This window comes from Suncus etruscus, chromosome 12, assembly GCF_024139225.1.
Source record: "Suncus etruscus isolate mSunEtr1 chromosome 12, mSunEtr1.pri.cur, whole genome shotgun sequence".
NCBI classification, from domain to species: domain Eukaryota; kingdom Metazoa; phylum Chordata; class Mammalia; order Eulipotyphla; family Soricidae; genus Suncus; species Suncus etruscus.
Window position 1 is genome coordinate 38,375,984 of NC_064859.1, and position 16,310 is coordinate 38,392,293.

The window sequence follows — 16,310 nt, forward strand, 5'->3', positions numbered from 1 at the left end:
ATGAAAGAAACAAGGAAATGAAAACATATCCTCTGCTCAGTTGGAAGGATTAATATCCTTAAAATGGCAACACTCCCCAAGGTATTGAACAGATTTAACACAATTTCTATAAGAATGCCATGCCATTTTTAAAAAAATGGATCCAATGCTCCTGAAATTCATATGAAACAATGAATGTCCTAATGAATAGCTAGCTCAATCCTCAGGAAAAAAAGATTGAAAACAACACTTTCCCAAATTTTAAACTGTGCTACATAGCATTAATAATTAAAACAGTATGGTATTGGGATGAAAAGAAAGCAAATTTCAATGAAATATGCTTGTATGGTCTGAACAGACCCTCAAGTACATGAATAATGAATCTATTATAAATAGCAAGAAATACAAAGTGGATCTAAAAACTTCTTGAACGAGCGGTATTGCTACATGCAAAAAAAAATAAAAAAATGAACACAAAACGTCCTTGGTATAAGACTTGAAACCATAATGCATATAGAAGTGTAGGCGGAATTCTCCATGACACTAAAGCTAAATGCATTTTTCTTTCTTTTTTTTCTTTCTTTCTTTCTTTTTCTTTCTTTCTTTCTTTCTTTCTTTCTTTCTTTCTTTCTTTCTTTCTTTCTTTCTTTCTTTCTTTGTTTCTTTATTTCTTTCTTTCTTTCTTTCTTTCTTTCTTTCTTTCTTTCTTTCTTTCTTTCTTTCTTTCTTTCTTTCTTTCTTTCTTTCTTTCTTTCTTGGTTTTTCGGACCACACCCATTTGATGCTCAGGGGTTACTCCTGGCTAAGTGCTCAGAAATTGCCCCTGGTTTGGGGGACCATATGGGACGCCGGGGGATCGAACCTTGGTCCTTCCTTGGCTAGTGCTTCCAAGGCAGACACCTTACCTCTAGCGCCACCTTGCCAGCCCCTAAATGCATTTTCAAGGATGAAACACCACTGGTCAAGCAAGTCAAGGCAAAGAAAAACAAATGGGACTACATTGAACTAAAAAGCTTTTGCATCTCAAAGGAAATGGCAACTAGGATACAAAGATTTCCACAGAATTGGGAGAAATTATTCACCCAATACTCATCTGATAAAGAGATAATATCTAAGGTATATAAGAAAGTCTCTGGTGGGGCCGGGCGGTGGCACTAGACGTAAGGTGCCTGTCTTGCCTGCGCTAGCCTAGGACAGACCACGGTTCAATCCCCCGGTGTCCCATATGATCCCCCAAGCCAGGAGCGACTTCTGAACGCATAGCCAGGAGTAACCCCTGAGCGTCATCGGGTGTGGCCCAAAAACAAAAACAAAAACAAGAAAGTCTCTGGTACAATTTGAAAAGAAAAAAAAAATCATACCCCATCAAAAATGGGTAGAAGAAATGAACAGCTGCTTTCTCAAAGAAGAAACATAGATGGCTAAAAGACACATAAAATAAATATTCTACATCACTAATTATTAGGAAGATACAAATAAGCCAATAATGAGATCTATCTCATACCAAAGAGACGGGCACACATCAAAAAGTATAGGAACAACCAGTTTTAGAGAGGATGTGTGGATAAAGAAACTCTTAGTCAAGACTGGTGGGACTGTCTACTGGTCCAGCATCTTTGGAAAATTCCATGGATATTCCCTGACTCCTTCTCCCCTTTCTTTTAGTAATTTGCTTGTAGGTTTACTAAGATTTGCTAAGGGTTTACTATCATTCATTACTGTCTATTCTCCTTTTGTTATTTCACTATATACAAAGATGTAAGATCAACTAGTATTTGTTCTTCTCCCAATACCTTTGCTTTCTCTTAGTTATTCTTTATCAAAAATATAGTGAAAGGCAAACTCTGTCTATTGTTTTCTTTATTTCTGTTTTTGGAGGGGCACACCCAGCAGTGCTCAGGTGTTACTCCTTGCTCTGAGCTCAGAAATTGCTTCAGGCAGGCTCGAGAACCATATGAGACTCCAGGAATCAAACCTGGTTCTGTCCAGGGTCGGCTAAGTGAAAGGCAAATGCCCTATGCTGTACTACTATTGGCCCTACCTACTCTGGCCCCAATTTCTTTAAGTTAGTTTGTATTTATACAAAAAATTACTATTGTATGTGATGCATCAGATTCCCTAGATGTTGGGTTAGGGTTTGATTATTCCACAGTTCCCAAAAGGGAAAGGAAAAGCTGTTCCAGTTTATTAGTTCATAGCAAATAATCCATATGGATATCAGGGTAAAAAGAGGCAAGAAACTCATACTCAAGCAGTTCACCAACAAGCCAGCTACTCCACTCCAGGAGCACACATGTCCGCAGCAAAAAGCTGCTCTCTCAGCTACCTGCCTCCTATTTATTCTGCTCCAAACCTCCCCCTGGTGGGAGGAGAAAAGGCAGGACATGAGATCACATACAAAAGAGAACTGATACAAAGTCCTTTATATACCTTACATGTATAAATTTTTTTAAAAATGTCTTATTGCAATTTAATTTTATGCATATATATTTTAAATTTATTAGAGTTTAGGTTGTACAGTTCTGTTAAAGTTTATGGTACTGATAAACAAAATTATTGTGCCCATTCACCACCAGCGTCCACTACTGTCCCTATATCACCTCTAAACTTTTTCCCCTTCCTTCCTACAGAAAGACAACGCAAGACAATTGACAGTACTACTATAAAGCGTTGGCACTGGGATACAAAATCAATTACTTTAGTTCTTTAAGTTCTTTAAGACACAGAAAACTGGGCCAGGAGAGATAGCACCGCGGCATTTGCCTTGCAAGCAGCCAATCCAGGACCAAAGGTGGTTGGTTTGAATCCAGGTATCCCATATGGTCCCCCGTGCCTGCCAGGAGCTATTTCTGAGCAGACAGCCAGGAGTAACCCCTGGTGTGCCCCCCTTCCAAAAAAAAAAAAAGACACAAAAAACTAAAATTTCTTTTTGGTTTAATTTTTATAATTTGGATAAATCACACCATGTACAAAATCTTTGATTATTTTAACATCAGTAATGCAAAAGACACAGCACATAATAAAAAACAAACCCACCTCTGCTGCTGCTCATGTCTGCTAGCGCGACCTCAGCACTGGTTTGGGTAATTAGAACAGTAAATACAGGAGCGAAAACATTTATGTTAATTTACACTGGTGATACTCTTCATTGAAAAAAATAAGGAACTGTCTTTATCGGTGTGTGCTCTTAGTCACTTAATAATACCAACTTGCTACGAGAGATTTAAAGAATAAATTGGAAGTAAAGAACACAGGCATAGCCGGCCGGCGAGGTGGCGCTAGAGGTAAGGTGTCTGCCTTGCAAGCGCTAGCCAAAGAAAGGACTAAGGTTCGATCCCTCGGCGTCCCATATGGCCCCCCCCCAAGCCAGGGGCGATTTCTGAGCGCTTAGCCAGGAGTAACCCCTGAGCATCAAACAGGTGTGGCCCGAAAAACAAAGCAAAAAACAAAACAACAACAACAACAAAAAAAAAAAGAACACAGGCAAATAAAACCTAAAAAATTAGAATTCTCTTTACTAGCCTGCTTACAATTTTAATAACCAAACCAAAACTACTTCTAGTACTCACCACTTTCTATTATCATATGGTACTATGTGTTAGTCATAGCAACAACAATAGTAATAATAAAAATGATAGCATTATTTGCTGTGAGAATTTGAGTTAAGCATTGTTTTCAGTGATTTTCACATAACTCATTTAATTTTCACTTCTAAAATGTGAATTAGATGCATAAAAATACTAAAGTAATAAAGTTCATTGTTGCATAGATATAAAGCACAATTTCTAAATTTGCTTTTAAACTCAAGATCTATTTTAATGTGTATGTAGAAAAGAATAGCTGTAATACTTGGAACAGTATAAGTATTTATCATTAATTAATCATGTTATGGTCTATAATTGAAAGTAGAAACACATGAAAGGATGAAACACATTAACAATTATTTTAGAGTTTCTAAAAATTAGCAAAGTAATATAAACTTTTTATAACACTATAATAATCTTATAAGATACAGTTTATTTAGGAATAAACTAAAAAATGTGCAAGACCTTCCTGAATAAAACTAAAAAATTAATAAAGAATATAAAATAATATTAATTAATTTTAGGTTAATGATAGACAAGAAAACTTAATACTCTGTTTAGCTAGATTAATCCAACTTACTTATTTTAAATTTCTTCCAGAGATAGAAATAAAACCCAGAACTGCACATATGTAAATCAAGAGTTCTACCATTGAGCTACATTTTCAGTTCTAATGAAATACCCAACCAGAACATTTTATAAAAAGAAATAAAATTATCTCCATTTGATATGAAAAATAGCTAGTATTAATAAAATATTAATCTATAACAAATATGTAAGTTATTACATTATTTATTGAGAAGAAAATATTAAATCAACAAACACGAAGTCTAAAAACCAGAATAATATACATATTTACTTGATTAAAATATTGAAAGGGATTTTATTCCTATGAACTACTGTAGAAGAATAGCAATGCAGCAAATGGTCTGAAATAACGTGAGAAAAGAATAAATTGATCCCTTGTACACAAAATTTCTGTCAATAAAGATGCACATATTGGAGCAGGAGATATATCAATGAACTAGAGCATATTATTTACATGTAATGATGAAGGAGTCCTGAATTTAATCTTTGGCACAGTATAATCCCAAACACCCTCAGCAGTAATCCCCTGACCACTAAATGAAGAATAGTTCCTGAGTACAGCTCACCTACCCCAATGCATACATGAATACCAACACTTTTAAATATTTAGAAAAAATAACTTTATGCTTTTAGAGTAGAAAATTTTTCTTAAAATACAAAAAACATAGGGGTTGAGGTGATTGTGAAGTGGTTATGGTTATGTTCTGCATCCGAATTTAATCCCACACACTTCCCCCAAGTACTAGGCGTCTGGCATTGTGTGTCTTCTGAGCACCACAGGATTTACCCTGGTGATCTCAAGCATCATTTAGCTGAGCAAAGTCACATTACCAAGTTAGTTGAGCAATAAAACGTGGTCTGCCTGACAAAGTTCTATCTGAGTAACCCTTTGGGTCCCACAGCACTGTTTTAAAACACCCTTCACAAAACCCAAAAATGATAAAGCCATAAGACTAAAATGTTTGTACAAGAAATAATACAATTAAAATGAAGACATTTGTAAATATAGAAACTATAAAGATATGAGGTATTGAATATATCTAAAACTTCATAAAATAAAAGTGAAAGCAAACTAAAGACAAATAATTGAAGGATATGGGAATCCAGAGGAAAATGTAAAGGCCATTAAACACTATTTTCTTTATAACTTTGAAACATTTACAATTTGAAAAAAATTAGGAACTTCAAATTCATAGTGCTATTAACATCTCAAGTGAACTTTTTATACATGGAAATTATAAAATTCTTTTTTTTTCTTTTTTGTGGGGACTTTTTGGCCTACACCCAGTGATGACGCTCAGGAGTTACTCCTGCCTATGCGCTCAGAAATCACTCCTGGCCTGGGGAACTATATGGGACGCCAGGGATCGAATAGAGGTCCGTCCTAAATCAGCCGTGTGCAAGACAAACACCCTACTGCGAAGCTATCACTCTGGCCCCGAAATTTATAAAATTCTTAAAACTCCTTGACTTTGTTCCCCATAGCATACTTTTATTCACATCTTTTATCCACCATCTTGGTTCTTCCTCGCAGTTTTCAGAAGAGTTTGGTCTGAGATAACTTGCTCCTCACTTAACTCACTCTATTGTCAAAGAAAGTATTCCTTTACTATTAATAATACATGCTGGAATATTGACATTCAGGAGAAAACTGACAGGACAGACAGAAAAGTAAACAAATGAAAGGAATTTAAAAGACAATGAAGGAAGACTCACTCTTTTGTTGTTGTTGTTGTTGTCCCTCTGCATATATAAAATATTTAAGATCTCTTTTGTGACAGTAGAGCAAATTTTGCTTTACCAGGAAACCATTTTCTTATTTGTAACATTTAAAATGTTTGGTTTTATTGACTAGAATTTGTAGTTATCAATAAAGGAGTCACAGATGAAACTAGTTTAAAAATATGTGAAAAACTTGAAATCCCAGAAACAGAGTGGATTCCAGACAAAGTATAATCAATATTTCAGCTTCCTTTCTTCACACTGTTTTGGTTTTTCAGTTTCCTGAGTTAATGCTTTATTCTTTGGATGACTTTAATAATTGCCAATCACTGCAGACAGCAACTTTTAGAATACTACAGAAAGAAAGAAAAGGCCTCTTACCTATTAAATACAATGTATTCCCTAAGTGCTAAAATGAGCTGTATTATGTTGTTATTAGTCCTCAGGAATTCCTTGTAATGATTGACTTCATACAAATTTTCTGAGCCCAATATAAGTAAAATGAAATACCAAAGCAGGTCAAACAGCAATTGGCTCTCTTTTAAGGCCCAAAGTTTGCAGATTCCACTTACACATCTTGCTTCGAGCCCTAATTAAAAGTTTAACTTTCAAAGGTTTAGGGGTACAGGGTTCAGTGGTAGAGTGGCTGCTTTGCAGGTGGAAATAAGGACTAGATCCTTGTTGGCTTGCTATTATGACGCTCTCCATCCCCGGATCCACAAGTGCTCCAGTCTCTGGTAGGAATCACAACCATATTAGTTATTCTATTTATTCAATACAAGAATATTGAAAAAGAAGGAAAAGGTGAATGAATATCTTATCTTTAAATTAAAAAAAAAAGAAAAAGGCAGTCCAGGTTTTTTACTAAACAAATTCTGTTTTTATATTCAAAATCTTGCTCATATGAAAATGGAATCTTTTACAGCATCCAAGTAGGTATTGCCTACAAAGGAGAAAGAGAAAAGAGAATCCTATTTAGTCAACTGTTTCATTATTGAATGAAAAGACCAAACCCTAGAAACAGAGAGAGATTTAAAAAACAAAGAAAAAAATACCATAAAGATTGTTATCTGGGCAGTAAGAAGCCCAATCTTACCTACTCTTAAGTTTTTACAAAATTAAAGACAGTTTTCATAAGCACTTTCTTATATGTTAAGATCATGCATATGGCCTATATTGGTAATAATCCATAGAATAAAAGAACCTTTACAGTTTCTTTGTACTTTAGGAATTTGCATTATTATTAGCATAAAAATATTTTAAAGTAATTATTTGTTTTAATAATTATTGATAAATTATATTCATTGTCGAATAAATATAATAAATATATTATAAATATGTGATTAATTATTGTAATATAAATATATTATAAATAAATATAATAATTATATGACTCCATTACTGTGGATCTAACTTTGGGTTCTTATGTAATGTGGGTAAGCACAACATGCTGATCACTGATATCTTGTCTGATAGCTCTTTATTTTACAGCTCATAAAGGTACAGTTCTAATGGCTCACTCTGATATAATCTTTAGTATCAATAGTATCAGCAATAGTTTCTCTGCATTAGAGACTATTGCCCTAACTACTACTTCTTCCTCATGCTACCTCTCTTTCTCTTTCTTGCTTTTTCTGTATTACTGAAAAATTAGAAGATCATTTTTTTATATTTCTAATGAAGCACTAAAGAAGTACTTTAGGTCTTCTAGAGGTTAGAATTGGTATATCCTGTGGTCAGTATTGAAGTCCAGGCTTTGGTCTCTGAAATTAAAGAAGTGTCTGAAAAAGAATTTTTAGTCTCTGAAGTGTGAAATAGATTAAAAGAACTCCTTAACCCAATTGTGTTCTTCACTCAGTTTAGGATCCCTGGAGCTTTGATGGCTGTAAGATTAGAGAAGACTGAAAGTAAGGCTTTCCAGGGATTTTGTAATTCTGGTGAATGCAGTGCACCTTGTTTTAACTAATACTTTTCTTTCTTTTTGGGGGGTCCCACCTGGTGACTCTCAGGGGCTACTCCTGGCTCTGCACTCAGACTAATACTTTTATTAACTTTTTATATCTTTATTTAAATACCTTGATTACAAACATGATTGTAGTTGGGTTTCAGTCATATAAAGAACACCCACCTTCACCAGTGTAACATTCCTGTTACCAATGTCCCAAATCTACCTCCTCCCCACCCACCCCCAACCTGTATTCTACTTCCCTAATTCATTCACAATTTATAACAGTTGTCAGTGAAGTTAATTCTCTAACTGCACTCACCACTCTTTGTGGTGACTTCATGTTGTGAGCTGAACCTTCCAGTTCTCGTCTCTACTGTCTCTGAGAATTATTACAAAAACGTCTTTTATTTTTCTTAAAACCCATAGATGAGTGACACTATTCTGTATCTATCCCATAGATGAGTGACACAATTATGTGTCTATCTCTCGCCCTCTGACTTATTTCACTCAGTATAATAGATTCCATGTGCATTCATGATAGGAAAACATCATGCCTTTATCTCTCCTGATGGCTGCATAATATTCCATTGTGTTTATTACCACAGTTTCTTTAGCCATTCATCTGTTGAAGGGCATCTTGGTTGTTTTCAGAATCTGGCTATTATAAATAGTACTGCAATAAATATAGGTGTGAGGAAGGGATTTTTGAATTGTATTATTGTGTTCCTAGGATATATTCCTAGGAGTGGTATAGCTGGATTATATGAGAGCTCAATTTCCAGTTTTTTGAGGAATTGCCATGTTGTTTTCCATAAAGGCTGGACTAGACAGCTTTCCCATTAACAATGAATGAGAGTTCCTTTATCTCCACATCCCTGCCAGCACTGCTTGTTCTCATTCTTTGTAATGAGTGCCAGTCTCTGTGGTGTGAGATGGTACCTCGTTGTTGTTTTGATTTGCATCTCCCTGATTAGTGATGTGGAGCATTTTTTATGTGTCTTTTGGCCATTTGTATTTCTTTATTGAGAAATTGTCTGTTTATTTCTTCTCTTTTTTTTTTGTTTAATGCATAATTTTTTTTATTTAAACACCTTGATTACATACATGATTGTGTTTGGGTTTCAGTCATAAAAGGAACACCACCCATCACCAGTGCAACATTCCCATCACCCAAGTCCCAAATCTCCCTCCTCCCCACCCAACCCCCGCCTGTACCCTAAACAGGCTCTACATTTCCCTCATACATTCTCAATATTAGGACAGTTCAAAATGTAGTTATTTCTCTAACTAAACTCATCACTCTTTGTGGTGAGCTTCATGAGGTGAGCTGGAACTTCCAGCTCTTTTCTCTTTTGTGTCTGAAAATTATTATTACAAGGGTGTCTTTCATTTTTCTTAAAACCCATAGATGAGTGAGACCATTCTGCGTTTTTCTCTCTCTCTCTGACTTATTTCACTCAGCATAATAGATTCCATGTACATCCATGTATAGGAAAATTTCATGACTTCATCTCTCCTGACAGCTGCATAATATTCCATTGTGTATATGTACCACAGTTTCTTTAGCCATTCGTCTGTTGAAGGGCATCTTGGTTGTTTCCAGAGTCTTGCTATGGTAAATAGAGCTGCAATGAATATAGGTGTAAGGAAGGGGTTTTTGTATTGTATTTTTGTGTTCCTAGGGTATATTCCTAGGAGTGGTATAGCTGGATCGTATGGGAGCTCGATTTCCAGTTTTTGGAGGAATCTCCATATCGCTTTCCATAAAGGTTGAACTAGACAGCATTCCCACCAGCAGTGGATAAGAGTTCCTTTCTCTCCACATCCCCGCCAACACTGTTTATTCTCATTCTTTGTGATGTGTGCCATTCTCTGGGTGTGAGGTGGTATCTCATCGTTGTTTTGATTTGCATCTCCCTGATGATTAGTGATGTGGAACATTTTTTCATGTGTCTTTTGGCCATGCGTATTTCTTCTTTGTCAAAGTGTCTGTTCATTTCTTCTCCCCATTTTTTGATGGGGTTAGATGTTTTTTTCTTGTAAAGTTCTGTCAGTGCCTTGTATATTTTGGGATTAGCCCCTTATCTGATGGGTATTGGGTGAATAGTTTCTCCCACTCAGTGGGTGGCTCTTGTATCCTGGGCACTATTTCCTTTGAGGTGCAGAAGCTTCTCAGCTTAATATATTCCCATCTGTTAATCTCTGCTTTCACTTGCTTGGAGAGTGCAGTTTCCTCCTTGAAGATACCTGTAATGTCCTGTAGTGTTTTGCCTATGTGCTGTTCTATATATCTTATGGTTTTGGGGCTGATATCGAGGTCTTTAATCCATTTGGATTTTACCTTTGTACATGATGTTAGCTGGGGGTCTAAGTTTAATTATTTGCAAGTGGCTATCCAATTGTGCCAACACCACTTGTTGAAGAGGCTTTCCCTGCTCCATTTAGGATTTCCTGCTCCTTTATCAAAAATTAGATGGTTGTATCTCTGGGAACATTTTCTCTGAGTATTCAAGCCTATTCCCACTGATCTGAGGACCTATCCTTATTCCAATGCCATGCTGTTTTGATAACTGTTGCTTTGTAGTACAGTTTAAAGTTGGGAAAAGTAATTCCTCCCATATTCTTTTTCCCAATGATTGCTTTAGCTATTCGAGGGTGTTTATTGTTCCAAATGAATTTCAAAAGTGTCTGATCCACTTCTTTGAAGAATGTCATGGGTATCTTTTAGAGGGATGGCATTAAATCTGTATAATGCCCTTGGGGAGTATTGACATTTTGATGATGTTGATCCTGCCAATCCATGAGCAGGGTATGTGTTTCCATTTCCGTGTGTCCTCTCTTATTTCTTGGAGCAGAGTTTTATAGTTTTCTTTGTATAGGTCCTTCACATATTTAGTCAAGTTGATTCCAAGATATTTGAGTTTGTGTGGTACTATTGTGAATGGGGTTGTTTTCTTAATGTACATTTCATCCTTATTACTATTGGTATATAGAAAGGCCATTGATTTTTGTGTGTTAATTTTGTAGCCTGCCACCTTGCTATATGAGTCTATTGTTTCTAGAAGCTTTTTGATAGAGTCTTTAGGGTTTTCTAAGTAGAGTATCATGTCATCTGCAAACAGTGAGAGCTTGACTTCTTCCTTTCCTATCTGGATTCCCTTGATATCCTTTTCTTGCCTAATCGCTATAGCAAGTACTTCCAGTGCTATGTTGAATAGGAGTGGTGAGAGAGGACAGCCTTGTCTTGTGCCAGAATTTAGAGGGAAGGCTTTCAGTTTTTCTCCATTGAGGATAATATATGCCACTGGCTTGTGGTAGATGGCCTTCACTATATTGAGAAAGGTTCCCTCCATTCCCATCTTGCTGAGAGTTTTGATCAAGAATGGGTGTTGGACCTTATCAAATGCTTTCTCTGCATCTATTGATATGATCATGTGGTTTTTATTTTTCTTGTTATTGATGTTGTGTATTATGTTGATAGATTTACGGATGTTAAACCAGCCTTGCATTCCTGGGATGAAACCTACTTGATCGTAGTGGATGATCTTCTTAACGAGGCATTGAATCCTATTTGCCAGGATTTTGTTGAGGATCTTTGCATCTGCATTCATCAGTGAAATTGGTCTGTAATTTTCTTTTTTGGTAGCGTCTCTGTCTGGTTTAGGTATCAAGGTGATGTTGGCTTCATAAAAGCTATTTGGAAGTGTTTCTGTTTGTTCAATTTCATAAAAGAGTCTTGCCAAGATTGGCAGTAGTTCCTCTTGGAAAGTTTGATAGAATTTATTAGTGAATCCATCTGGACCTGGGCTTTTGTTTTTCGGCAGACATTTGATTACTGTTTTAATTTCATCAATGGTGATGGGGGTGTTTAGATATGCTACATCCTCTTCCTTCAACCGTGGAAGATTATAAGAGTCCAAGAATTTATCCATTTCTTCCAGGTTCTCATTTTTAGTGGCGTAGAGTTTTTCAAAGTAGTTTCTGATTACCCTTTGAATCTCTGTCATATCAGTAGTGATCTCTCCTTTTTCATTCCTGATACGAGTTATCAAGTTTCTCTCTCTCTCTTTCTTTGTTAGGTTTGCCAGTGGTCTATCAATCTTGTTTATTTTTTCAAAGAACCAACTTCTGCTTTCGTTGATCTTTCGGATTGTTTTTTGAGTTTCCACTTCGTTGATTTCTGCTCTCACCTTTGTTATTTCCTTCTGTCTTCCTATTCTTGGGTCCTTTTGTTGAGCATTTTCTAGTTCTATTAGCTGTGTCATTAAGTTACTCAGGTAAGCTCCTTCTTTCTTCCTGATGTGTGCTTGCAAAGCTATAAATTTTCCTCTCAGTACTGCTTTTGCTGTGTCCCATAAGTTCTGAGAGTTTGTGTCTTGATTGTCATTTGTTTCCAGGAACATTTTTATTTCCTCCTTGATTTCATCTCGGACCCACTGGTTATTCAGCATGAGGCTGTTTAACTTCCAGGTGTTAAAGTGTTTCTTCCTGAGTCCCTATTGGAGGTTCACAAATATTTTCAGAGCCTTGTGGTCAGCGAAGGTAGTCTGCAAAATTCTATCCTCTTGATCTTATGGAGGTATGTTTTATGTGCCAGCATGTAGTCTAATCCTGGAGAATGTCCCATGTACATTGGAGAAGAATGTGTATCCAGGTTTCTGGGGATGGAGTGTCCTATATATATCCACTAGGCCTCTTTCTTCCATTTCTCTCCTCAGGTCTAGTATATTCTTGTTGGGGTTTCAGTCTGGTTGACCTGTCCAGTGTTGACAAAGCCGTGTTAAGGTCCCCACAATTATTGTGTTGGTTGTTGATATTATTTTTCAGATTTGTCAACAGTTGTATTAAATATTTTGCTGGCCCCTCATTCGGTGCATATATGTTTAGGAGAGTGAATTCTTCCTGCTCTACGTACCCCTTGATTAATATAAAATGTCCGTCTTTGTCCCTTACAACCTTCCTGAGTATAAAGTTTGCATTATCGATATTAGTATGGCCACTCCAGCCTTTTTTTATGGGTGTTGTTTGCTTGGTTAACTTTTCTCCAGCCTTTTATTTTGAGTCCTATTTGTTCTGACTATTCAGGAGCGTTCTTGTAGGCAGCAGAAGGTTGGATTGAGTTTTTGATCCATTTAGCCACTCTGTGTCTCTTAACTGGTGCATTTAGTCCATTGACCGTTGAGAGAAAGAATTGCCTGGGATTTTAACGACCCATCTTTATTTCAAAAATTTGGTGTGTCTTTTGGGTAGTCTTGTCTTAGATTAGGTCTTTCAGTTTTTCTCTTAAGACTGGTTTTGTGTCTGTGAAGTTTCTGAGCTGTTTTTTGTCTGTGAAACCATGTATTCTTCCATCAAACCGGAAAGTGAGTTTTGCTGGGTATTAGTATTCTGGGTGAAGCATTCATTTCATTCAGTCTTGTCACAAATATCCCACCACTGCTTTCTGGCATTGAGTGTTTCTGGTGACAGGTCTGCTGTAAATCTCAGGGAAGCTTGCTTGAACATGATTTCCCCTTTTGATCTTGCTGTTTTCAGAATTCTGTCTCTATCTGTGGGATTTGTCATTGTGACTAGGATGTGTCTTGGGGTGGTTTTTTCTGGGGTCTCTTTTGGTTGGTACTCTTCGGGCATGCAGGATATTGATCACATATATTCTTTAGCTCTGGAAGTTTCTCTTTAATGATGTTCTTGACCATTGATTCTTCCTGGAAATTTTCTTCCTGGGTCTCTGGGACTCCAATGATTCTTAAGTTGTTCTGTTGATCTTATCATAGACTTCCATTTCGTCTGGTTCCCATTCTTTGACTAATTTTTCCATTGTCTGCTCATTTTGCTTTAAGTTTTTTGGTCCAAATCTCTCCTGCTGTATGGAATTGTTATGTATCTCATCTTCCACAGCACCAAGTCTATTCTCAGCTTCTGATACCCTGTCCCAGAGCTTATCCATTTTGTCATTCACTTCGTTTACTGACTTTTTCAGTCCTGTTAGTTGACATGTTATTTCAGTTTGGAGTTTTGTCATTTCTGCCTTCATATTTTCTTGGTTCTTATTAGTGTTCTGTTCAATTCGATCCATGGTTTCTTGGAGTCTGTTGAGCACCTTCCATATTGCTAGTCTAAAAGTCCTTATCTGAGAGGTTGATTAGTTGTTCAGATCATTATCTGGTCCTCAGAATTGTCATCTTCATTCTCTATGTCTGATGCTGGCCTGCGTTGTTTCTCCCATTGTCACCACTTGTATTGTGGGTTTTTCTACGTGTTGTGGTGGTATTCATTGTCTATATGATGCAGGCAGCACACTCCTCTGGCTCCTCCCTTTCTGGATGGGCTGACTTGCCTCTAAGGGAGGGGAGTCCTCCGTGGATGAGGCCTCACACTGGGTCAAATCTTAGGCCCGAGCATGCAACAGAGAAGACAGTCCAGAGAGAAATGTTTGCTTCTGTGATATAGCGCACGTCTTAGTGTGATTTTTCCTTCTTGATTGCAATGGAGTTCTTTCCTTAGAAAGAGTGCACCGGCCGCGTAGCGAAGCCGAGCGGCCGTGCTCCCTCTGAGCCTCTTTTTGCCCCCACTCGCAAGGACGTTTCACGCAAGAGGACAGTAGACAGACATAGACAGGTCACACCTCACAGTCTTTCACCAGCTGAGCCCCACTGGGCCGGTGTACTTTCGCGGATTTTCCCCCCGCCTGGTGTCACACACCAGGGAGCCAGCTTTTGCAAAGTTAGCGGTTTTTATGCTCTGAAGTCCCTCCCTGACAATGGCGTCTGGGCAAGCGAGGTTTCTGGAGGCTCTTTTTGCCCCACTCGCAAGAGTTTCACGCAAGAGGACAGTAGACAGACATACAGGACAGGTCACCACTCACAGTCTTTCACAGCTGAGCCCCACTGGGCCCGGTGTACTTTCGCGGATTTTCCCGCCTGGTGTCACACCACAGGGAGCCAGCTTTTGCAAAGGTTAGCCGGTTTTTATGCTCTGAAGTCCCTCCCTGTTATTTCTTCTCATTTTTTGATGGGGCTAAATGATTTTTTCTTGTTAAGTTTTGGCAATATCTTGTATATTTTTTTATTTTAACCCCTTATCTGATGGATATTCGGTAAATAGCTTCTCCCATTCTGTGGGTGGCTTTTTTTTTTTTTTAACCTAGGCACTATTTTATTTAAGGTGCAGAAGCTTCTCAGCTTAATATATTCCCATCTGTTAATCACTGTTTCCACTTGTTTGAAGAGTGCTGTTTCCTTCTTGAAGATGCCTTTAGTCTCAATGTCGTGGAGTGTCATATCTACATGTTATTCTATATACCTTATATCAGACCTTTCAGTTCTTATATCAAGGTCTTTAATCCACTTGGATCTGACCTATATACATGATGATAGATGGAGATCTGAGTTCGCTTTTCTGCAAATGGCTGATAAGTTGTCCCAACACCACTTGTTTAAGAGTCTTTCCTTGCTGCATTTTGTGTTTCTTGACCCTTTATCAAAGATTAACTGATTGTATGTCTAGAGGATATTCTCTGAATACTCAAGTCTATTCCTCTGGTCTGATGGTCTTTGTTTATTCCAGTACCATGCTATTTTAATGACTACTTTGTAATACAATTTAAACTTGGGGAAAGTGATGCCTCCCATATTCCTATTACCAAGGATTTCTCTAGCTATTCACAAGTGTTTATTGTTCCAAATAAATTTTAGGAGTGTTTGTTCCACTTCTTTGAAGGATCTCATGCGTATCCTTAGAAGGATTGCATTAAATCTGTATAATGTTTTGGGGAGTATTGCCATGTTAATTAAGTTAATCCTCCCATTCCATGAGCAGGGTATGTGTTTCCATTTTCATGTGTCCTCTTTTGTTTCTTGAAGCAGGGTTTTGTAGTTTTCTTTGTATAGTTCCTTCACCTCTTTGGTTGACTCCAAGGAATTTGAGGTTGTGTGATACAAATGTAAATTGGGTTGTTTTTATTAATGTCCATTTCTTATCTATCATTATTGGTGTATAAGAAGGCCATTGATTTTTGCATGTTAATGTTGTAACCTGCCACATTGTTATATGAATCTATTTTTTCTAAAAGCATATTGGTAGTCTTTAGGGTTCTCTAAATTTAGTATCATGTCATCTGCAAACAGTGAGAGTTGAATTTTTCCTGATCTATCTGGATGCTCTTGATATATTTTTCTTGCCTAATCTCTATAGTAAGAACTTTTAGCACTATGTTGAACAGGAGTGGTGAGAGAGAGGGCAGACTTGTCTTGTACTCAATTTTAACAAAAGGCTTTTAGTTTATCTGCATTGATAATAATATTTACCATTGGCTTGTGGCAAATGGCCTTGACTGTATTTAGATAAGTTCCTTTCATTCTCATCTTGATGAGAGTTTTTATCAAAAATGAGTGTTGGACCTTGTCGAATGCTTTCTCTACATCTATTGAAATGATCATGTGGTTTTTATTTTTTTGTTGATATGGTTGAATTATGTTGATTGATTTGCA